We start from the raw sequence: 20,999 nt of genomic DNA, 5'->3' as shown, positions 1-20,999 counted from the left end.
GACTAAGGCATATGGTATTCTTAAACACTGGCCACGGGGGGGGGGGGGTTAGACAGTACAAGTCAGAGAAAATAGATAATGGACTGGATAATATGCAAAATAAAAACATTCTTTCTAGTTAATGACATTAATAACTTCAGTGTGGAAACCAGGCAGTAGACAATGCAAGTGAAGGACAGAACATATATTTTTTGTTGCATCCAACTAGTCATCTTAACTTTTGGCCCAACAGCTTTCACACACTGAAAAAAGTACAGTTTTGTACCTACCATAAATGTAGATGTTCGAGGATCCACATTGCTGCAGTCATAACCTGTGGGTAGTCCGCTGTCCTCGGTCGGCCCGAATACCAAAGAGTTAGGCTGGCGTCGGTCATGGGCGCCCGGAGCTGACGTCAGTACGTAGTAGTACTTAAGCACATGACTGACGCCATATCCTCAGTCTTTCTTGCCCCAGATGTCAGAAGGCCTTAAAAAGAAAAGGCCAGAGCCCCAAAGGAGAAAAAATAACAATTATCCCCAAGTAACAACAACAACAACAACCCCAAACCAAAGAGGGGAAGGAGGGAGGGAAAATAGGACTGCAGCAATGTGGATCCTCGAACATCTACATTTATGGTAGGTACAAAACTGTACTATGTTCTTCATCTCACATTGATGCAGTCATAACCTGTGGGTAGAATCCCAAAGCAAAGGAAAAGGGAGGCTGGCAAACTAAAAGGCAGTAGGGGCTGCTAACATGCCCTGTAAGACTGCAGTGGCAAACCCAGCCCTGGACTTGGAGAAAAGAGGGAGATGGTAATGCTTAGTAAAAGTATGAACTGAACTCCAAGTAGCTGCTTCCAAAATATCCTTAGTAGCTACACCCCTCAAAAAAGCAGTAGAAGTGGCAGTAGCCCTAGTGGAATGAGGTCTAATCCCAGCAGGAACATTTTTCCCATGATGAGAATAACAAAAAGCAATACAATTACCAATCCACTTTGAAATAGTCTGCTTTGAAACAGCTTTCCCTTGTGAACCCAAAGCAAAAGAAACAAATAACTGTTGAGTCTGTCTGAACTCCTTAGTTCTGCTCAAATAATAACGTAACTGCTTGTGTATATCCAAAGAATGCAAGATTTTTTCCCCCTTATTTTGGGGATCAGCATAAAAGGTAGGCAAATGGATAGACTGGTTCAAGGCCACATTAGAAATCACTTTTGGCATGAAAGTAGGGTTAGTGCAAAGAAACTCTATCCTTATGGAATATTAGAAAGGGTTCAACTGCCATGAGAGCCTGCAATTCAGATACCCTTCTGGCAGAAGTAATGGCCAACAAAAGGCAGTCTTCCAAGACAAAAACTTCAATTCAGACGTAGCTGCAGGTTCAAAAGGAGGAAAAGTAAGCTTCTCCAACACAAAATTGAGATCCCAGGAAGGAGTAGGAGCTCTACGTGGGGGTCTTATATTTTTTGCCCCTCTAAGAAATTGCTTAAACAAAGGGTGAGAAAATAAAGGAGGGTCACAATCATAGTGAGCAGAAATGGCTGCAGCATGAACCTTCACAGAGGAAAACGACAAACCCTTGTCTAGTAATTCAGTAAGGTACTGCAGTGTAAAACTCAAATTAGGTACCGAGACATCAAAGTCCTTTGTTGTGCTCCAAAGAAAAAATCTCTTCCATTTATCAGCATAAACTTTTCTGGTGCTGGGCCGCCTAGCTTCCAAAATGACATCTAAAACCTGTTGAGGAAGCTGAGAACCCACAGGCTCTAAAACAGAATACGCCAGGCCATTAGATGCAGGGACTGCACCCTGACATTGAGCAAATGACTGCTTGACTGGGACAACAAGTGAGGAAGCTGTGGCAAAGGCCAAGGAGGTTCCTGAATTAAACTCCTCAGCAGAGGATACCAGTGCTGTTGTGGCCAATCTGGTGCTATTAAAATCATGCAAGGCTTGTCCCGCCTGACTTTCAAGAGTACCTTGGTAAGGAGAGGCAGAGGAGGAAAAGCATAGACGTGAAGGTTGTTCCAACTGAAAGATAGAGCATCCACTTTCCAAGCTTTTGGGTGAAACATCTTTGTGCAAAATTTTGGTAGTTGGAAATTTAGAGGAGAAGCGAACAGATCTATGTCTGGAGTTCCCAAAACCACTGTCAACTGTTGAAATACCTGAGGATCCAATTTCCACTCGTGGGGATCCACAATTTGCCTGCTCAAAACATCTGCTAGGGAGTTCTTTGCTCCTGGCAGAAACCGTGCTTGAAGAGTGATGTGCAACCCCAGAGCAGTCTTCCACAATATCATGGCTTGTCTGCAAAGAGGGTAAGAATGGGTTCCCCCCTGCTTGTTGATGTACCACATGACTGTAGTGTTGTCTGTTTGAATCAACACCTGTCCTGGTTGAAGTAGGCCCTTGAAAGCCATCAGGGCAAACTGGACTGCTAACATCTCCTTCATGTTGATATGCAAATGCTGTAGTTTGGGAGGCCACGTGTCTTGAATCCATTTCCCATTGAAGTGTGCTCCCCAAGCCAGGTCTGAGGCATCCGTCGTTAAGATCCGACTCGCCTCTGGTCGGGTCACAGAGAGTCCCTTGTTTAGGTGACATTCCTGTGCCCACCACAAGAATTCCTTCTGGATGCAAGGTATTATCAGAATGACAGTGTCCAAATCGTGGCAGTGTTGAGTCCATACACTTTTGAGATACCATTGTAGCTTCCTCATATGCAGTTTGGCATTGGGAAGTACCAGAATGCAAGATGCCATGAACCCCAAGGCTTGAAGGACTGTCCTTGCAGTCAGCCTGGGCAGTACTGATAATTGCTGGAAGTATAGGTGAAGAGTTCTTTGTTTGTCCGGGGTCAGAAAAGCCATCTGAGAGGCTGTATTCAGTCTCACACCCAGAAAGCACATGTCCTGAGAGGGTACTAGACTGGACTTTGTTTCGTTCACAGAATACCCTGGGCACCTTAAAACTGCCATCACATACTGTAGCTGTTGAAGTAACTTGTCTTTGTCTTGAGCAAGAATCAGGCAATCGTCCAGACAAGGATAAATTTGTATTCCCCTCAGTCTTAAGAAAGCTATTACAGGAGCCAGAACCTTTGTGAACACCCTGGGAGCAGTAGATAAACCAAAGGGCAATGCAGAGAACTGATAATGAGAAGTACCAGCCCGAAAACGCAGGAATCTCCTGCAGCTGGGCCTGATAGGAATGTGAAGATAGGCTTCTTTGAGATCCAGAGTTACCATCCAGTGATCTTTGCCTAGCAGAGGCAGAAGTTGCTGTAATGTTAACATCTTGAACTTTGGAATGTCTAGGTATGTATTGAGAATGGACAAATCCAGAATTGGCCTCCAAGTGTTTCCTTTCTTTGGCACTAGGAATAGACGAGAATAAAACCCTAGGCCTTCTTCTGACGAAGGTACCACCTGGATTGCCCCCATCTGTAAAAGCAAAGAAATTTGTTCCTGAGCCTCCAGCCTTTGCTGAAAAGGTACATCTGGCATGCCTTTGAAAGGGGGAAAAGTGTGAAAATAAAACTTGTAGCCTTGATTTATTATGTCCAACACCCATTTGTCCTGGGTGACCAAATGCCAATTTTGTTTGAAAAGTGCCAACTTCCCTCCTAGAGGAGCTGCCAGAAGAGAAGGGTCTGGCAGCTGAAGATACAGGTCATTGGGCCTGTTTACGAAAAGGCAGACCCCTGCCCTCACCAGAAGATTGTGCAGGAGAACTCCAAGTCCTAGGTCTGAAAGAACCCTGAGCGTGAGACCTGCCCCTACCACATCTAGATCTGCCCTTAGACTGAAAATCCGAAGAAGGGTAAGACCATCCTCTTGCAGGCCAATTCCTGCTAAACTTAGGGGGCTGCACTTGCAAAAATTCCTTAACTGTCTGCATAGACTTAGCTTTGTCTTCCATCTTTTTCAAAACTGACTCCACAGGGGAACCAAAAAGAACTTCAGATTGAAGGGGAGCATCCAAAATTTGAGCTTTAACATGTTCTGACAAATTTTGATCCTTAAGCCAGGCATGTCTACGAATAACTGAACCAGTAGCAGCCACCCTGGAAGAAGCCTGAAGGGCATCGAAGCCACACTGCAAGGAATGTTTACCAACTTGATCTGAAGCATGAACCAATTCCTGCAATTCCTTACACTCTATACCCTCAGCTAAAGCATCTACCTTAGCTTTCAATTGACCTAACAGAAAGTTCTGATACTTCAGCATATGGAATTGGCAATTTAAAGCCCTCATAGCTAACGTAGAAGAGGTGTACACTTTTTTACCCCACCTATCCAACGCTCTAGAATCTTTATCCAAAGGAACTGGATTCTTAACCACAGAAGCCCTGACACCCTTAGGCCCTTGAATAATAGTTTCCGGGTCAGCTCTAGGGCTCTTATACAAATATTTATGTGCCTCTGGAACTCTGTAATACCTGTCTGGCTTGACAGGGGCAGGGGGTAAAGAATCAGGATTAAGGGAAGCTTCAGAAAAAACATCCTGAACAACATCTAAAACAGGGGGAATAGCCAAAGGTCTATGCTGTGGCAAAAACAAAAATTCTCTAAGCCTCTTACGAGAATCTGAAAAATCCTGACCTTCCCACTTGAAATGCTCCCTCATGGAATGCAAGGTTTCAGAAAAGGAAAAATCCTCTGGAGGTGAAGCAGAAGGACAGGAATCCTCTGCGTCCGAATCAGAATAGGGAGGAAAATCCTGAATATCCTCAGCTGAGGACTCAGAGTAATCTGAGGAATGCTCCACTCCCTCTAAATCTGTCTCCACCCTGGGCCTCTTCTCTGGAGGGGGCATAGAACCCCTGATCAAAGTAATCAAATCCTCTGCCATTTTCAACATATGTTTTTTAGGAACAGAGCCCGAAGAACCAGGGCTGTGGCCCGTACCAGAAACACCAGGTCTAGCCTTAGCAGGGCCTTTAGTGACTGAAGTAGAAGGCCTAATAACCTTCTGTAAGGATGGAACCACAGAAACTTGAAAAGCACCCTCGGCCTGACCTAACTCCTGAGAGGCCAACTCCTGTAAAAGTAATGGTCCCCCCTGGGATTCAGCCGAGACCTCGGCTGGATCCACAGATTCAACCGTAGATTCCATAGAACCGGCGTCCGCAACGGACAACTCATCCGGTTTAGACCTTAAAGATTTATCTTTTCGCTTTTTAGCGGTAGCGGGTGTCGGAGGATCCGACGGCATGTTGTAGTTACACCGCTTACCGAAAACAAGCCTAGCACAGTCTAATCTGCGTTTAATGGTGCGCTTATTAAATCTAGCGCAAAAGCAACACCCGACTACGTCGTGCTCAGGCCCTAAGCAAGGAATACAAAGAGAATGATAGTCCCTATGAGGTATCTGTTTCCCACAAGAAATACAGTTATTAACTTTTTCTGACATCCGGATTAACTGAGGCAAGAAAAGACAAAAATTTTCCCTATCGGGGTACTTAGCCCAACTTGGTCTTCGGTCTGAAACTCGAAAACTGAAAATTTCAGAACGCCGAACGGCACTTGCAAACGCTGCTTCTGCTTCGGACCACGCGGCAAGAAAGACTGAGGATATGGCGTCGGTCATGCGCTTAAGTACTACTACATACTGACGTCAGCTCCGGGCGCCCATGACCGACGCCAGCCTAACTCTTTGGTATTCGGGCCGACCGAGGACAGCGGACTACCCACAGGTTATGACTGCAGCAATGTGAGACGAAGAACATCTACTTCTCAGGAAACACTAACTGTTCAAAAAAATTAGCTAAGACAACATAAAAAGAATAGCTCACAACAAAAAATAAAAATGTAATAAATAGATAAAGTGTGTACATGAAAGCTTTTATCAAGTAATTTCTAAAGACTCCAACATACACTCCTTTTATAAAGTAGTTAGTTAATTTAACTTAGCATTATCATATAATCAATGATGTAAGCTCCTCTGCTTTAAAACAGGTTTAAGTGGACAGGACTTATTAATTCCAGGTATATTTAGTGCATTAATTCATTAATACTCAGAGACTTCTGTTTTATTCACAAATCACCCCTAGGTGCAAAATTATGCATTTATACACAATGAATTTTCTAAGCATATTTTACATTATGCACAGTTTGTGGATGATATATTTACGTTTTTGGACTCGAATGAAGAGCTTCAGCAGTTTATTCCATACCTTAATTATAATACTACCTTTTTGAATTTTAGTTAAGTCACTCCTATGAAAGTATTAACTTTTTACATATATCAACATATATTAGAATGAACTGGGATGCTTAGCTACTAAGATATACAGAATGGATACTAGAAGGAATAGCTATTTACAACATCATAGTATGCACTCAGGATATGCTTGTAAGAATATTTTAAACTGACTATTTTGTAGACTAATCAAGACTGACATCTGATGATATGGTCTTTGATATGGAAGCAAGGGTGATGTATGATGACTTTTTAAAACGTTAACAGTCATATTGAAATAAAGCATTAGATGAAGTTAGCACCACAGTGATGCTGTGTGTCCATACTTTAACTGTGATGAACTGATAAAAAATAATGGTATGACAGTATGTGACACTAGTCTTCCTTGCATTAAGGTGTTTACAAGTAATAACAGATCCATTATTCTATTTTAAGTATTGCAAAGGATAATGGAGTGATTTTGCTGACATGACCTAAGACTGCAATTATTGCCAATATATTAACGTTATGGCTTGTTTCATCATGCTGACTGTGATTGTATGAATTTAGCGTATATGGCCAAGAGCATTATTTGTGCATCATTCCATATAGGGAAGACTAAGAAGGTTAAGGGACATGATAGCACACCATGTATATGACATTAAAAGGTTGAATACTACTCATGCTTTAGCTAAGCATGTTCCATTGAATAATACTTCTCACAGTTTACGTTTTTTTTTTTTTTTTTTTTTTTTTACAATTAACTGTTGGTGGTATCAGGAGGGGTGACATTATGAATAAAACAGAAAAATCCCAGTATGAATGGATTAGCACACAATGCACTAAATATATCTGGAATTAATGAGTCCTGTCTCCTTAAACCTGTTATAAAACAGAACAGCTTACATCATTGATTATGCGATTAATGCTTATTTAAGTTAGAAGTCCTTTCATATTACTTGACAAAGCATTTGTGCATGAAAACTTGTATCTATTTATTAAATTTTTACTTTTGCCATGAAGTGAACTATTCTGTTTATGTTGATTTAGTTTACACACACACATAATGCCTTCTTTGGCTGCATAAGCCAAGTTTCTTGTTGCAGCAAAACAGGTGAAACGGTACTCTCCATTTTTGACTGAATTCTGTGAAAGCATAAGGATGTTTATCACTCTGCAGTCTACTCACAATGTCTTTTTCACACTGGTTTCCTGTCTAAGGTTTCTATTTAAGACTATAGTCTCTTCTTTCTTTACTGTATTCCATTCATTAATTTTCTAAAACCTGCTTTATTTTGTTCTGGGTCATCACATGGGTTAAGGGAGAGAACCAATTCTGGATGAGATACGAGTTTGCAGCATGACAGACACAGAGAAAAAGGAGAACGTACAAACACAAGTACACATGCATGCAGAGCTCTCTCTCGCACGTCTATTCTTAAATCTCAAGCCACTCTACTGGCACAAATTGTGTAGGGGAGCAATTTCAGCCTCATACTCCACAGTTCTGTTGCCCATGGAACGTATCAAATTATATCTGAAAATAAATAAATTCTTACAGAGACAACTCACTCAAATCAGGTGGAGTGGTCATCCAGCCAAAAGGCAAATGAAGACTGCAGTAGGCCATCCTGAAGATCATCTGATATAAATATTCAGACATCTGCTGAGTCTTACTTTACAAAGCCTACTGCAGTGGGTAACAAATGAGAATATTCCCAAGTGAAATTCACAGTCAAACTCCCAATGGAGGCTGGATCAAGAGAATTTACTTGAAGCAAGATAACAGACAAGGAAGACAGATTCTAAAGAAAGTACAGTTTTGTACCTACCATAAATGTAGATGTTCGAGGATCCACATTGCTGCAGTCCTAACTATTGGGTAGTCCGCTGTCCAGTCGGCCCGAATACCAAAGTATATGGCTGACGTCGGTCAGGGCGCATTAGACTGACGTCAGTACGTCAGGGTACTAATGCGCATGACCGACGTCATATCCTCAGTCTTTTCTTGCCCCAGATGTCAGAAGACCCTGAAAAGATAAGGCCAAAAACCAAAAACTCCCAACATATCTGCACCAAAATATATATATATACAAAATATACAAAATTAGCAGAATATAACCTCACCTACACAACCACCCCTAAACACAGAGGGAAGGAGGGAGGGTAAATTGGACTGCAGCAATGTGGATCCTCGAACATCTACATTTATGGTAGGTACAAAACTGTACTATGTTCTTCATTCCACATTGCTGCAGTCCTAACTATTGGGTAGAATCCCAAAGCAGAGGTAAGGGAGGCTGGCAAATCATAAGGAAGCAGGAGCTGATAACATGCCTTGCAAAATAGCTGTGGCAAAACCAGCCCTAGACTTAGAGTAGAGAGGAAGGTGGTAATGCTTAGAGAAAGTATGCACTGAACTCCAAGTAGCTGCCTCCAAAATATCCTTAGTTGCCACCCCTTAAAAAGCTGTTGAAGTGGCAGTAGCCCTAGTGGAATGAGGCCTAATCCCAGCTGGAATCTCCTTGCCATGATGGGAATAACAAAATGCAATGCAAAACCCAATCCACCTAGAAATAGTTTGTTTTGACACAGGCTTGCCCTGAGAACTCAAAGCAAAAGAAACAAACAACTGCTGAGACTGCCTGAAATCCTTAGTCCTGCTCAAATAATAACGCAATTGCCTGTGTACATCTAAAGTGTGCAAAATCTTTTCCCCTTTATTTTGGGGATCTGCATAAAACGTAGGCAAATGAATAGTTTGGTTTAAAGCCACACTAGAAACCACTTTAGGCATAAAGGAAGGATTAGTACGTAATGATACCCTATCCTTATGAAAAATCAAAAAGGCTCAACCGCCATAAGGGCCTGTAACTCAGAAACCCTTCTTGCAGAAGTTATGGCCAAGAAAATTGCAGTCTTCCATGACAAGTATTTCAGTTCAGCAGTAGCTGCAGGCTCAAAAGGTTGTAGAGTAAGTTTCTCCAACACAAAATTGAGATCCCAAGCAGGAGTAGGAGCTCTACGTGGGGGTCTTATATTCTTTGCCCCTCTAAGAAATTGCTTGAACAAAGGATGTGAAAACAATGGTGGGTCACAATCATAGTGAGCTGAAATTGCTGCAGCATGAATCTTAATGGAAGAGAAAGACAAACCTTTGTCCAATAACTCAGTAAGATATTGAAGAGCCACACTCAAATTAGGCTCCGAAATCTCCAAATTCTTTGCTGCAGTCCAAAATAAAAATCTCTTCCATTTTTCTGCGTACACTTTCCTTGTACTAGGTCTTCTGGCTTCCATAATCACATTTAAAACTTGTTGAGGAAGTTGAGACCTGCTGTTGTTCAAAACAGAATATGCCAGGCTGTTAGATGAAGAGAGTGAAGCTTGACATTGAGCAGACGACCGTCCTTCTGAGACAACAGATGTGGAATCAAGGGTAAAGGCCATGGAGGCTTCTTTACCAGACTCCTCAGTAATGGGTACCAGTGCTGCCGAGGCCAATCTGGAGCTATTAAAATCATCCTTGGCTTGTCTTGTCTGACTTTTAGAAGCACCTTTGGAAGAAGAGGCAGAGGTGGAAACGCATACACATGAAGATTTTTCCAACTGAAAGAAAGAGCATCCACTTTCCAAGCTGTGTGATGAAACCTCTGTGCAAAACTTTGGCAGCTGGTGGTTTAGTGGAGAAGCGAACAGATCTATGTCTGGAGTTCCCCAGGACACTGTCAACTTTGAAATACATGAAGATCCAGTTTCCACTCGTGGGGATCCATGATTTGTCTGCTTAACACATCTGCTAAGGAGTTCTGTGCTCGGCAGAAACCTTGCCTGAAGAGTTAGTTGCAAGCTTAGCGCAGTCTCCCATAAAATCATTGCTTGCCTGCACAATGGGTAAGAATGTGTTCCCCTTGTTTGTTGATGTACCACATGACAGTTGTGTTGTCTGTTAGAATCAACACCTGCCCTGGAAGAAGTAACTCCTTGAAAGCCATTAATGCAAACTGGACTGCTAACATCTCCTTCATGTTGATATGTAGATGCTGTAGTCTGGCAGGCCACTTGTCTTGTATCCACTTTCCATTTAGATGAGCTCCCCAAGCAATGTCTGAGGCATCTGTCGTTAGAATTTGACTCGCCTCTGGCCGGGTCACAGAGAGTCCCTTGTTTAGGTGACATTCCTGAGCCCACCACAAAAATTCCTTTTGAATGCAAGGTATTATTTGAATGACAGTGTCCAAATCCTGGCAGTGCTGTGTCCATACATTTTGAGATACCATTGTAGCTTCCTCATATGCAGTTTGGCATTGGGAAGCACCAGAATACAAGATGCCATGAACCCTAAGGCTTGAAGGACTGTCCTTGCAGTCAGCCCGGACTGAAGAGATAGTTGATGGAAGTAACTGGAAAGATTCTTTTGTTTGTCCGGGGTTAAAAAGGCCATCTGGGCTGCTGTATTCAGTCTCACACCCAGAAAGCACATGTCTTGAGAGGGTACTAGACTGGACTTTATTTCGTTCACAGAATACCCTAGGCATCTTAGCACTGCTATGACATATTCCAAATGCTGTAGAAGGTCTTCCTTTTCTTGAGCCAGAATCAGGCAATCGTCCAAGTAAGGATAGATTTGAATTCCTTTTAGCCTGAAGTAAGCTATCACTGGAGCCAGAACCTTTGTGAATACTCTGGGCGCAGTAGATAAGCCAAAGGGCAATGCAGAGAACTGATAATGAGAATTTCCAGCTCGAAAACGCAGATACTTTCTGCAACTTAGTCTTATAGGCACATGAAGGTAAGCTTCCTTGAGATCTAAAGTTACCATCCAGTGATCCTTGCCCAGCAGAGGTAAAAGCTGTTGTAACGTCAACATTTTGAACTTGGGAATGTCCAGATAAGTGTTGAGGATAGATAAATCCAAAATTGGTCTCCACGTGTTCCCCTTCTTGGTACTAGGAACAGGCGAGAATAAAATCCCAGGCCCTTTCTGGCACAGGAACCGGCTGAATGGCCCCTATTTGGAGTAACTGAGAAATTTGCTTGTGAGCCTCTTGTCTTTGTAGAGGAGGAATGTCTGGCATGCCTTTGAAAGGAGGCAAGGTATGGAAATAAAACCTGTAACCGTGGTGAATGATATCCAGAACCCATTTGTCTTGGGTAATTAAATCCCAATTTTCTTTGAAAAGAGACAGTCTTCCTCCTAGAGGTGCCGCCAGGCAGAAGGTACTGGCAGCTGAAAAGGCAGGTCATTGGGTCTGCTTACGAAAGGACTGACCCCTGCCCTCACCAGAAGTCTGAGCAGGTGAACTCCCTGTCCTAGGCCTAAAAGCACCTTGAGCTCTGCCCCTACCACGTCTAGACCTACCCCTAGACTGGGAATCATAAGCAGGATAAGTCCATCCCTTAGCAGGCCAATTTCTACTAAACTGGAGGCTGCACCTGCAAAAATCCTTAACAGTTTGCATAGACTTAGCCTTGTCCTCCATCTTCTTTAAAACTGCTTCCACAGGCGAACCAAACAACACATCAGACTGTAAAGGAGCATCCAAAATCCTTGTCTTAACATGCTCAGCTAAGTTCTGATCTCTCAACCAGGCGTGCCTACGAAGAACAGAACCAGTGGCAGCCACCCTGGAGGAGGCCTGCACAGCATCAAAACCACATTGCAAGGAATGTTTACCCACTTGTTCAGACACATGAACTAAATCCTGCAACTCTTTACACTCAATACCTTCCGCCAGAGCATCCACCTTAGATTTCAACTGTGAAAGAAGATAATTCTGATATTTTAACATGTGAAACTGACAATTCAACGCCCTCACGGCTAAAGTGGAAGAAGTATACACTTTCTTTCCCCATCTAGCCAAAGCCCTTGCCTCTTTATCAGGAGGGACAGGATTTTTAACAACTGAGGCCTTCACACCTTTAGGCCCCTGAGAGACAGTTTCCGGGTCTGCCCTAGGACTCTTAAAAAGATACTTATGAGCTTCAGGCACCCTATAATACCTATCCGGTTTAACTGGGGCAGGAGGCAAAGAATCCGGATTCAGGGAAGCCTCTGCAAAAACATCTTCCACCACATTCAAAACAGGAGGTATAGCTAAAGGCCTGTGCTGGGGTAAAAACAAGAATTCCCTAAGCCTTTTCCTGGAATCAGAGAAATCTTGACCTTCCCATTTAAAATGCTCCCTCATGGAATGCAGAGTCTCTGAAAATGAAAAATCCTCAGGAGGGGAAGCTGAAGGAGTAGAATCATCCACATCAGAATCAGAATAAGGAGGGTACTCCTGCAAGTCTTCAACCGAAGACTCAGAAGCCTCCGAGCATTGCTCAAAACTCTCAAACTCAGATTCCACCCTAGGCCTCTTATCAGGAGGAGGCATAGAACCCCTTATCATAGTAATCAAATCCTCTGCCATTTTAAGCATATGTTTCTTAGGCAAAGACCCTGAAGTACTAGGAGAAACCCCCACTGAAGCAAAACTCGGCCTGCCCCTCAAAGAAGCCTTGGAAACAGAAGGGGAGGCTTTGACCACCTTAGGAAGAGAGGGAAGAACAGCCACCTGAGAAGCCCCCTCAGCCTGGCCTACTTCCTGAGAGGATACATCCTGTAACAGTAAAGTCTCTCCCTGAGACTCCAAAGAAACACCTGGCAAAACCTCCGGCTCCACTGAGCCCTCTAAAGAACCGCCGTCTGGGACTGTCGGTTCCTCCACTCTAGGCTTTGCTGTTTTGTCCTTGCGTTTTTTAGCCGAAGCCGGCGTCGGAACATCCGACGGCATTTTATAATTACAACGCTTCCCAAACACTAACCTGGCACAGTCTAACCTTCTCCTAATAGTGCGTTTGTTAAATCTAGCACAAGAGCGGCATCCAACAACGTCGTGCTCAGGCCCTAAACAAGGTATACACAAAGTATGGTAATCCCTATGAGGTATCTGTTTCCCACAAGAAATACAGTTATTCACTTTTTCTGACATCCGGTTAAATACTGAGGCAAGAAAAAACCAAAATATTCCCCAATGGGGTACTTAGCCAACTTTGATTCGGTCTGAAACTCTGGCTTCAGAAACTTTCAGAACGCCAACCTGCACTCGCAAAATTGCTTCTGCATCGGACCATGCGGCAAAAAAGACTGAGGATATGACGTCGGTCATGCGCATTAGTACCCTGACGTACTGACGTCAGTCTAATGCGCCCTGACCGACGTCAGCCATATACTTTGGTATTCGGGCCGACTGGACAGCGGACTACCCAATAGTTAGGACTGCAGCAATGTGGAATGAAGAACATCCAATGTGCCAAAGGAAATTCAAGCAACAATTCACTATAAAGTATGCACAAATGATACAATGACCATGATACAGAACAGACTTATGTAAGTAACATTATTTCTACAACAGGTACTGATGGAAGCAGCAACCCTCCCCAGACCACCACCTTACAACAGACCCCTGACTATAGTGAAAAACAGTCAGTTGGATACACTTCAAGTTTTTTTTTTTTTTTGGATACACTTCATCTTATCCAGTTCATACAGACAAAACACTATGCATTTTGCAAGGCACTTACACAATGCTTACTTGGCTACTACTAAACCTTCACAGCTAGGACAAAGAAATAATACTAATCTGTGTTCCCAAACCCATCACCTGTTAACGGTGACAGAGGAGTTCCCAATGAATGCCTAGGATATGGAGATCCCCTCCCCACCAGATCTCACCCTAGGCAGAGGAAAATGGAAGATGAATAACTGGCTGAGTGACAATTGTGAAAGATTTCAGGCAGGGAAAGTGAGGGTTTGCTGTGAGGAAGATCTAGTCCAAGAGGAAAGCAAAACATTGTTCTCTACAGAAGAGAGTTTTAAACTCCATAATCCACTGGGCATTCAAGTGTCTATACAATGCTATTTCCAATACTATATCACTGGTCTTTAATGTCTACTGAAATACTAATTGCTTCCCAAGTTTAAATTACCTGCCATTATTCTTTTTTTTTAATGTTTTTATTAAATTTTCATAAAACATAATCACTACAAAATTTGTAATCAGAAATGTACATACATATTTAAAAGTAAAAAAAGAACTACCTAATCTTATAAATAAAAAAAAAAAAACAAAGAAAATAACCGTTTACGGGAATGTCCATCAACCTTCTAGTCATTCCTGTTGTTGCATGTCTGTTCAATTCCAGAATGTTTTTTTTTTTTGCTTGTCACGCAGCTCTTTAAATTTTGTCCATACACTGAGGCAAGAGGTAATTCTGTTCATTCTCAGTCTGACTGTAATAATTTATAGATGAGTTACTTTGGCTGCTAAACTTATAAATTCTTTAAATGAGGGAATAAATTAATTTTTCCAGTTTTGTGTGATCACTCTTCTGGAGATGGTCAATACAGTCCACAATATGTTACATTTAATTCTTTTAATATAAGTGGGAATAGGAATATCAAAAAAATTAATGATTTAGATAAAATAAATGTATCTCCAAAAATGCCTTTAAAAACAAATTAATATTACTCCAAAAAGGAATCCAGACAGTATAAAAAACAGGAGTTGGCAATCTGTTTTAAGTTCTTTCTTGCATCAACAACAAAGTTGTTTTTTCATGTACATGGGTGAAAAGGACCTATGTAAAAACATCCATGTAAACAAATGCCATCTAAGAGATGTAGTATGTTTAGATGATAATGGAATTTTTTTGTCTTCTTCAGTTGGTAGTCTATTACTGATTTGGGTAAAATAGTTCCAATATGCAATTACATGTTTTAGTTTCCCTTTTTACCACTTTATACAATTTGGACATGAGATATGTCCCAGGGAATGTTGCTGCAATAAAAATATGATACCTTCAATCAATTTTGGGACATGATCCCTAAACAGTGGTTGCACTGACTTCATTTCCCCTTCTATATATACTCTACAATATTGCATATCTAATCACATATCTTTACCCAAATCATATTTATTCCTAATGTAGTCTACTGAGTGCAGCTTTTCATCTTTCATTAACTGAAATCAGTACAATACATTTTTCTCTTTAAAGGCAACCACTGTTTCTAAATTTGAAATAGGGATATTACTTTCAGTACAGTCTACAGGAAACGCAAGGAAAACCCGTGCTTTACAAGACAGACTTCTCATATGTAACATTTCTAAAAAAAATTTACTATAGTCAAAATGATGTAAGAATTACTTGTTATGTTGACTTTTCCCTATAATGTAATCCTTTAGTAACCAAAATAATTATTTAATATAAGATAACTATTAGTACACATTACAGTTAGAATGCATAAAAAGGTTTCCTAAAAATTATTTCCATCTACAGTGGATATAAAAAAGTGTACACACTCCTCTTAAAATGCCAGGTTTTTGTGATATAAAAAATGAGTCCACAATAAATCTTTTCAAAACTTTTTCCACCTTTAATGTGACTTATAACCTGTACAATTCAATTGAAAAACAAACAGATCTTTTTGGGGAAAAATATAAAAAAATAAAAAAAAACATACAATAAGCTGGTTGCAGAAGTTATTTTTTGCTAAAAAAGTTGCAGATATACATTTATTATCTTCACTCAATGTCAGTAAGATGTCATCTACAAACTGAATTCTAGAACTTGAATTTTTAGTTATTTTAATGCCTTTTATGTCTGCGTTTGATCTAATAGAATTAGCAAACGTTTCCATACCTAGGGTAAAAAGCAGAGGTGAAAGAGGACACCCTTGTTTAGTTCCTTTTAATACTTGTACAGAATCACATGTTAATGTACCTATTTTAACACATGCAAATCAATCTGTATAGAGAAGATTAATAAGATGTGCAAAGTTAAAAGAAAACTTTTATTCTCCTAGAACTAACAAAAGATATATCCAGTTGACTGAGTCTAAAGCATTATTTATATCAAGACTCGTCATTGTTTAAATTCTCATTTGTGTTATCTGCATAGTCAATTATAGTAATTATTCTTTTAATATTACCATAGGTGTTTCTATTTAAAATAAACCCAGTTTGATCTTCATCAATCATAGAAGGTAGAATGTGTTTTAGTCTATTAGCATGAATTGCCATGAATAGTTTATAATCTAGATTAAGATGTGAAATGGGTCTGTATGAAGAGCACTGAGTAGGATCCTTGTCATTTTTTAAAATTGGAGAGATAAGGGTACATTTCCAAAACGTATGTAATATGTGTAGGGCTTCTTTAGTTAACAGCTTGTACATTTCAAATATAATTCCATCATTACCTGGTGCTTTATTAGACTTCAATTTAGAAATCTGAGTTTTAAGTTCAGACACACAAATTGGTTTGTCAATTAATTTCATTTGGTCATTTGATAGTCTAGTTTTTACATTTTTTCAAATAAATGTTTTGATTGTTTCCTCTGGATCTATAAGTATATTATTTTTATTAATTTCATTATAAAATCTCTGAATTCCTTTAGAATATTTTCTATTTCTGTTACTTTTCTTTCTACATGAATGGATTTACTTTATGTGAGTAATTTTGTTTTGGTGGCTAGATTGCACATAGACTTTGGGTTGATAGAAAAGTTAATTATCTTAAACTTCTCAAATTGTATTTGATTTTATGATTTAAATTTTCCAAGTATTTGTCATTTAGCCTACTGAGCTCTTCTACGTTATTTTATTCTTCTAGTTTTCTAGCTTCAGCTTATCAAGTTTTCACTGTATTTCACGCAATTCATTGTCTCACTGCTTCTTTTAATTTGACAGCCAATTAGTGATTCTACCAAACAGATATACTTTTAGTGAGTCCCATATACAGATTTCTGAAGTATCCACTGTACTGTTAATTTCCATAAAGGAGGAAATTTCTTTAAGAAACTAGTCTTTAAATTCTTGTAAACTTGTTATATATGCTAGCATTCTTATTTTAACATTATTACAGTTCAAAAAAAAGTTAATTTTTTAAAACCAAAAAGTTGAAAAGATATAAAAAAAATTTTTTTTTTTTAATTTTTAAAAACCTTTTCCAAAAATGTAAAGTAAAAAAATTTGTTAAAATTTTTTTACCCAAACTAAAAAAAATTTTCCCTTAGAAAATTTTTTTGAAAAAAAAAAAAAAAAAAAAAAAAAAAAAAAAAAAAAAAAAAAAAAAAAAAAAAAAAAAAAAAAAAAAAAAAAAAAAAAAAAAAAAAAAAAAAAAAAAAAAAAAAAAAAAAAAAAAAAAAAAAAAAAAAAAAAAAAAAAAAAAAAACAAAAAAAAAAAAAAAAAAAAAAAAAAAAAAAAAAAAAAAAAAAAAAAAAAAAAAAAAAAAAAAAAAAAAAAAAAAAAAAAAAAAAAAAAAAAAAAAAAAAAAAAAAAAAAAAAAAAAAAAAAAAAAAAAAAAAAAAAACAAAAAAAAAAAAAAAAAAAAAAATAGAGGAAAAAAAAAAAAAAAAATTTAAAAAAAAAGTTAATTTTTTTTGCCTTTTATTGTTTAATCCATTAACACTTATAGAAATACAGTCAATAAATATAATTTGTCCTATTGATCATCCATTAACATTTATAGAAATACAGTTAATAAATATAATTTGTCCTATTGATCAGAAACATATACTTTTTTCTCATAGATAATGGTGCTCTATTTATAAAGAGCTGATTATTAATGCTCATAGAAATAGTAAATTCTGAGGGAAGATCTAGGAACAAAATCATTACATTTGTAGACAATTGTAAAAAGGCAATGAGTAAGATTGTCGTAAAACAATTATTTCTAAAACCCCTCCTACCCCCTCATGGAGTCTAACACTCCATGCTTGAATAGTCTAACCATCCAAGCAAACCAACTCATCCAATATTCTGACAAAGAGTGAGAGGAAAGATACCCCCCCCAAAATCACTCTATCAAAAGTATATACAACTCTAATAACAATTAGCTAAAAGTATAGCTGTGTCCTGTACATCTTCATTATTACAAATAAGTAGAACAGTTGTTTTTTCTTAGTATAGAGGTCTAAAAATGAAACATTTCCTAACTGGACTTCTTGAAGGTACTTAAGGTAACAGTATAATTTCTTTTTTAACGGCCTGGCTTCCGAACACTTTAGATTTCCATGAAGCTCTCTCTTTTGGAATAGAGAGAGCACACCGGTTCTTAGGTAAACCTGCAGCAAAACCTGCCTCTTCTCTCTGATCTATAGTGGTGAAGTTTATTTCCTCTCAAGACCAAGAACTTGCACTTAAAACTGCATGGGCCAAGTCACCACTTAAGTATTTATGGAAATATTGTGCATTTTGACAATGACTACTCAAAAGTGATGACAAAAAGAAAACAATTCATTCCACTTATTACAGAACTTAAAAGGAAGCATAATAAAAGTACATTTATTCCAGCCAGACTAAAGATTTTCCTTACAAATAGGGTTAAACTCCTCGAAGGTCCTAACCCTGCTTTGTAATTTCTACAAACAAATAAAATTCTTGCACAAACAGAGCAAATGGATTGGAGTAATCTATCCTTAAAGAGGCATATAGATACAAATGGGAGCAAGATAAGTGAGAAAAAAAAAATAAGGGGACAATGAAGAACTTTTCATTTGCCCTTTCTTCACTCCTTATTTACAAGGAAAGTAACATAATGGTAAAGCACATTTGGTTTTTCCTTTTTGTAAACAAGCACTATCTTAGTTTTATATAAACCTTTAACAATAAAGCAAGAAACAGTAACATACTCAGTTACAACATAAATAGGAACTTGACTACAATCAAGTAAACTATATGAAAGGTAATTTAACTCTTTTTTTCTGCATTATACTTATTTTAAAGTTAATTAGCAATATCTTTTTATGAAATGGAATAAAAAGTTGTACATTTTTTAACAAAAACATTCAGACTTTATATTAATATACAAGTTGCAGGCTTCTACATGAAATTGCATGCTTAGAAAATTACTGCATATTTTATTTATGAAATCAAAAAGACATGCAATTATTCTTGACAATACATACATATTGTAATATTCTATACACAGTGATTCATTATTATGTTTTATGTAATCATCATCATCATCAATTCCCTTCTTCCCATTTTCTAGATGGGGTCGGGGTGTCATGTTAACTGTCACCATCTCTCTTTAATTAGTGCCACACTCCTGCCTTCCTCTACACTAATGCCCGACTGTCACAGATCTTCTATCACACCATCCAGCCACCTCTTTGCTGGATGCCCTCATTTCCATGTACCTTCTTCCTGTCTGTCCCAAATCATCTTCACCAGATTGTTTTCTGTTTTTCTGCACATGTGCATATTTTATGAAATTGGAGCTACTTTGGCTTCTGCTCTTATGTCCTCATTTCTTTGTCTGTCTCAGTGAGCATCCTACCACCCCTTTCAGGCACTTCATTTCCATCACCTCTAGCTTTCTCATCTGCTGTACCTTTACTGCCCAGGTTTCTGGGTCATGATGCAGTACAGTACTGGCTGCACCAGTGTTTTGTACTCCTTACTTTTCAGCTTCTTTGGCATTCTCCTGTCATACACTATACCCGACACACTATGCCTGTTGGCTGCAGCCCTTCTTATTCAAGCTTTGACCGCTTCATTCAGACTTCCTTCTCAAAAACCACTTCTCCCAGATACTTGAAGCTGTTAACCTGCCCCATTATTTTTCCTTCTATCTCAAGTCTCAGGTTCTTCTGATTTCACCAATTTGCTGCCACTACCACTGTCTTATCTGTACTTTGTTTCATCCCATGTGCCTTCAGTTTTGCATTCCATTCTCCTATCCCTTGCTGAGGTTCTTGTTCAGAGTCTGTCTGTAATGCCACATCATCTGCATGTAGCAACTTTACTGATCTGTCCCCTCCAACCTGTTTGCTAATGTAGTCCATTATTAGTATGAACAGCAGTGAGCTCAGAGCTGAACTCTGGTGAACACCCACTCCCAGTGGAAATCCTTCTGTGAGACTGAACACTGTTAATACTCGAGTTGTTGGGTCTTTGTACATAAGCCTGCCCCAATTCTACTAGTGTTTCTTGGACTTCGAACCACCACAGTACTGCCCACATCAGTTTACTTGCGACCTTGTCATATGCTTTCTCCAAGTCTAGGAATGCCCAGTTGGACTCTTTCCTCATCTCTAGCTTTTTCTCAACTATCTGTCTCACTGCAATCATCAGGTCACTTGCACTGAATCCTGATATGAATCCAAACTGCTCATCTTTCATCTTACTTTTTGGTCTCTCACCTTACTTTCCACAATTTACGTTTACACTGTAGACAATGTTATTTCTAAAACAAGTACTGTAAATTATCAAACTTCTCAGGGTCCTCTCAAATTCAAAGCAACCTGGTCAACAAAATGTGAATATATAAATGGATGGAAATAATGGCCTCCAGGAACAATGTCTTCTAATAGTCCACTGAGTTAGCTCACTCAAAGGGCAGGAGGAGAGCTCTGTTGGCCATGAAGTTCCAGTCTGCAGACAGAGAAGGGGTCTTCATCCAGGGACATAGATTTAATACCATCTTCAAGAACGATCAGATTAGTGAATGCTGAGCCAATGTTCAGTCCTTCACATGAGGTTGCAGAGACATGCAGCCCAACTGAACAATAACAAAGGTACAAAATCAAATTAAGAATCTCCAAGAAGGTCAAACAGACCTATAAATTCAACGTGGTAGAAAGGTTTTTGAGAAAAAAGGATGCAAGTCATCAGGTTACTCCATGGTGGCCAAGAAAGGTGTGCATCCAGGATCTCTGATACTTGTGGGTACAAAAAACATGCTCGTTCAGGTTTAGTATGCTCTGCCCTACTACAGGAAAAATGACTTGGTGGGGGGGGGGGGACAATTTCTCCAGAGAACCTATTCCACCTTAAGGA

At 39.2% G+C, this 20,999-nt stretch overlaps 1 protein-coding gene across 1 annotated transcript in view; it reads right to left on the bottom strand.

Moving 5' to 3' along the window:
• LOC122809742 (hepatic leukemia factor-like) overlaps positions 1-20,999 on the bottom strand; it is a 328,254-nt gene that overhangs the window by 55,099 nt on the left and 252,156 nt on the right. The gene's annotated exons all lie outside the window — the stretch shown is intronic.

Source organism: Protopterus annectens, chromosome 1.part1, assembly GCF_019279795.1.
Source record: "Protopterus annectens isolate FY-2018-M chromosome 1.part1, PAN1.0, whole genome shotgun sequence".
Taxonomy (NCBI): Eukaryota; Metazoa; Chordata; order Ceratodontiformes; family Protopteridae; genus Protopterus; species Protopterus annectens.
This window is presented reverse-complemented; position numbering and strand designations above follow the sequence as displayed.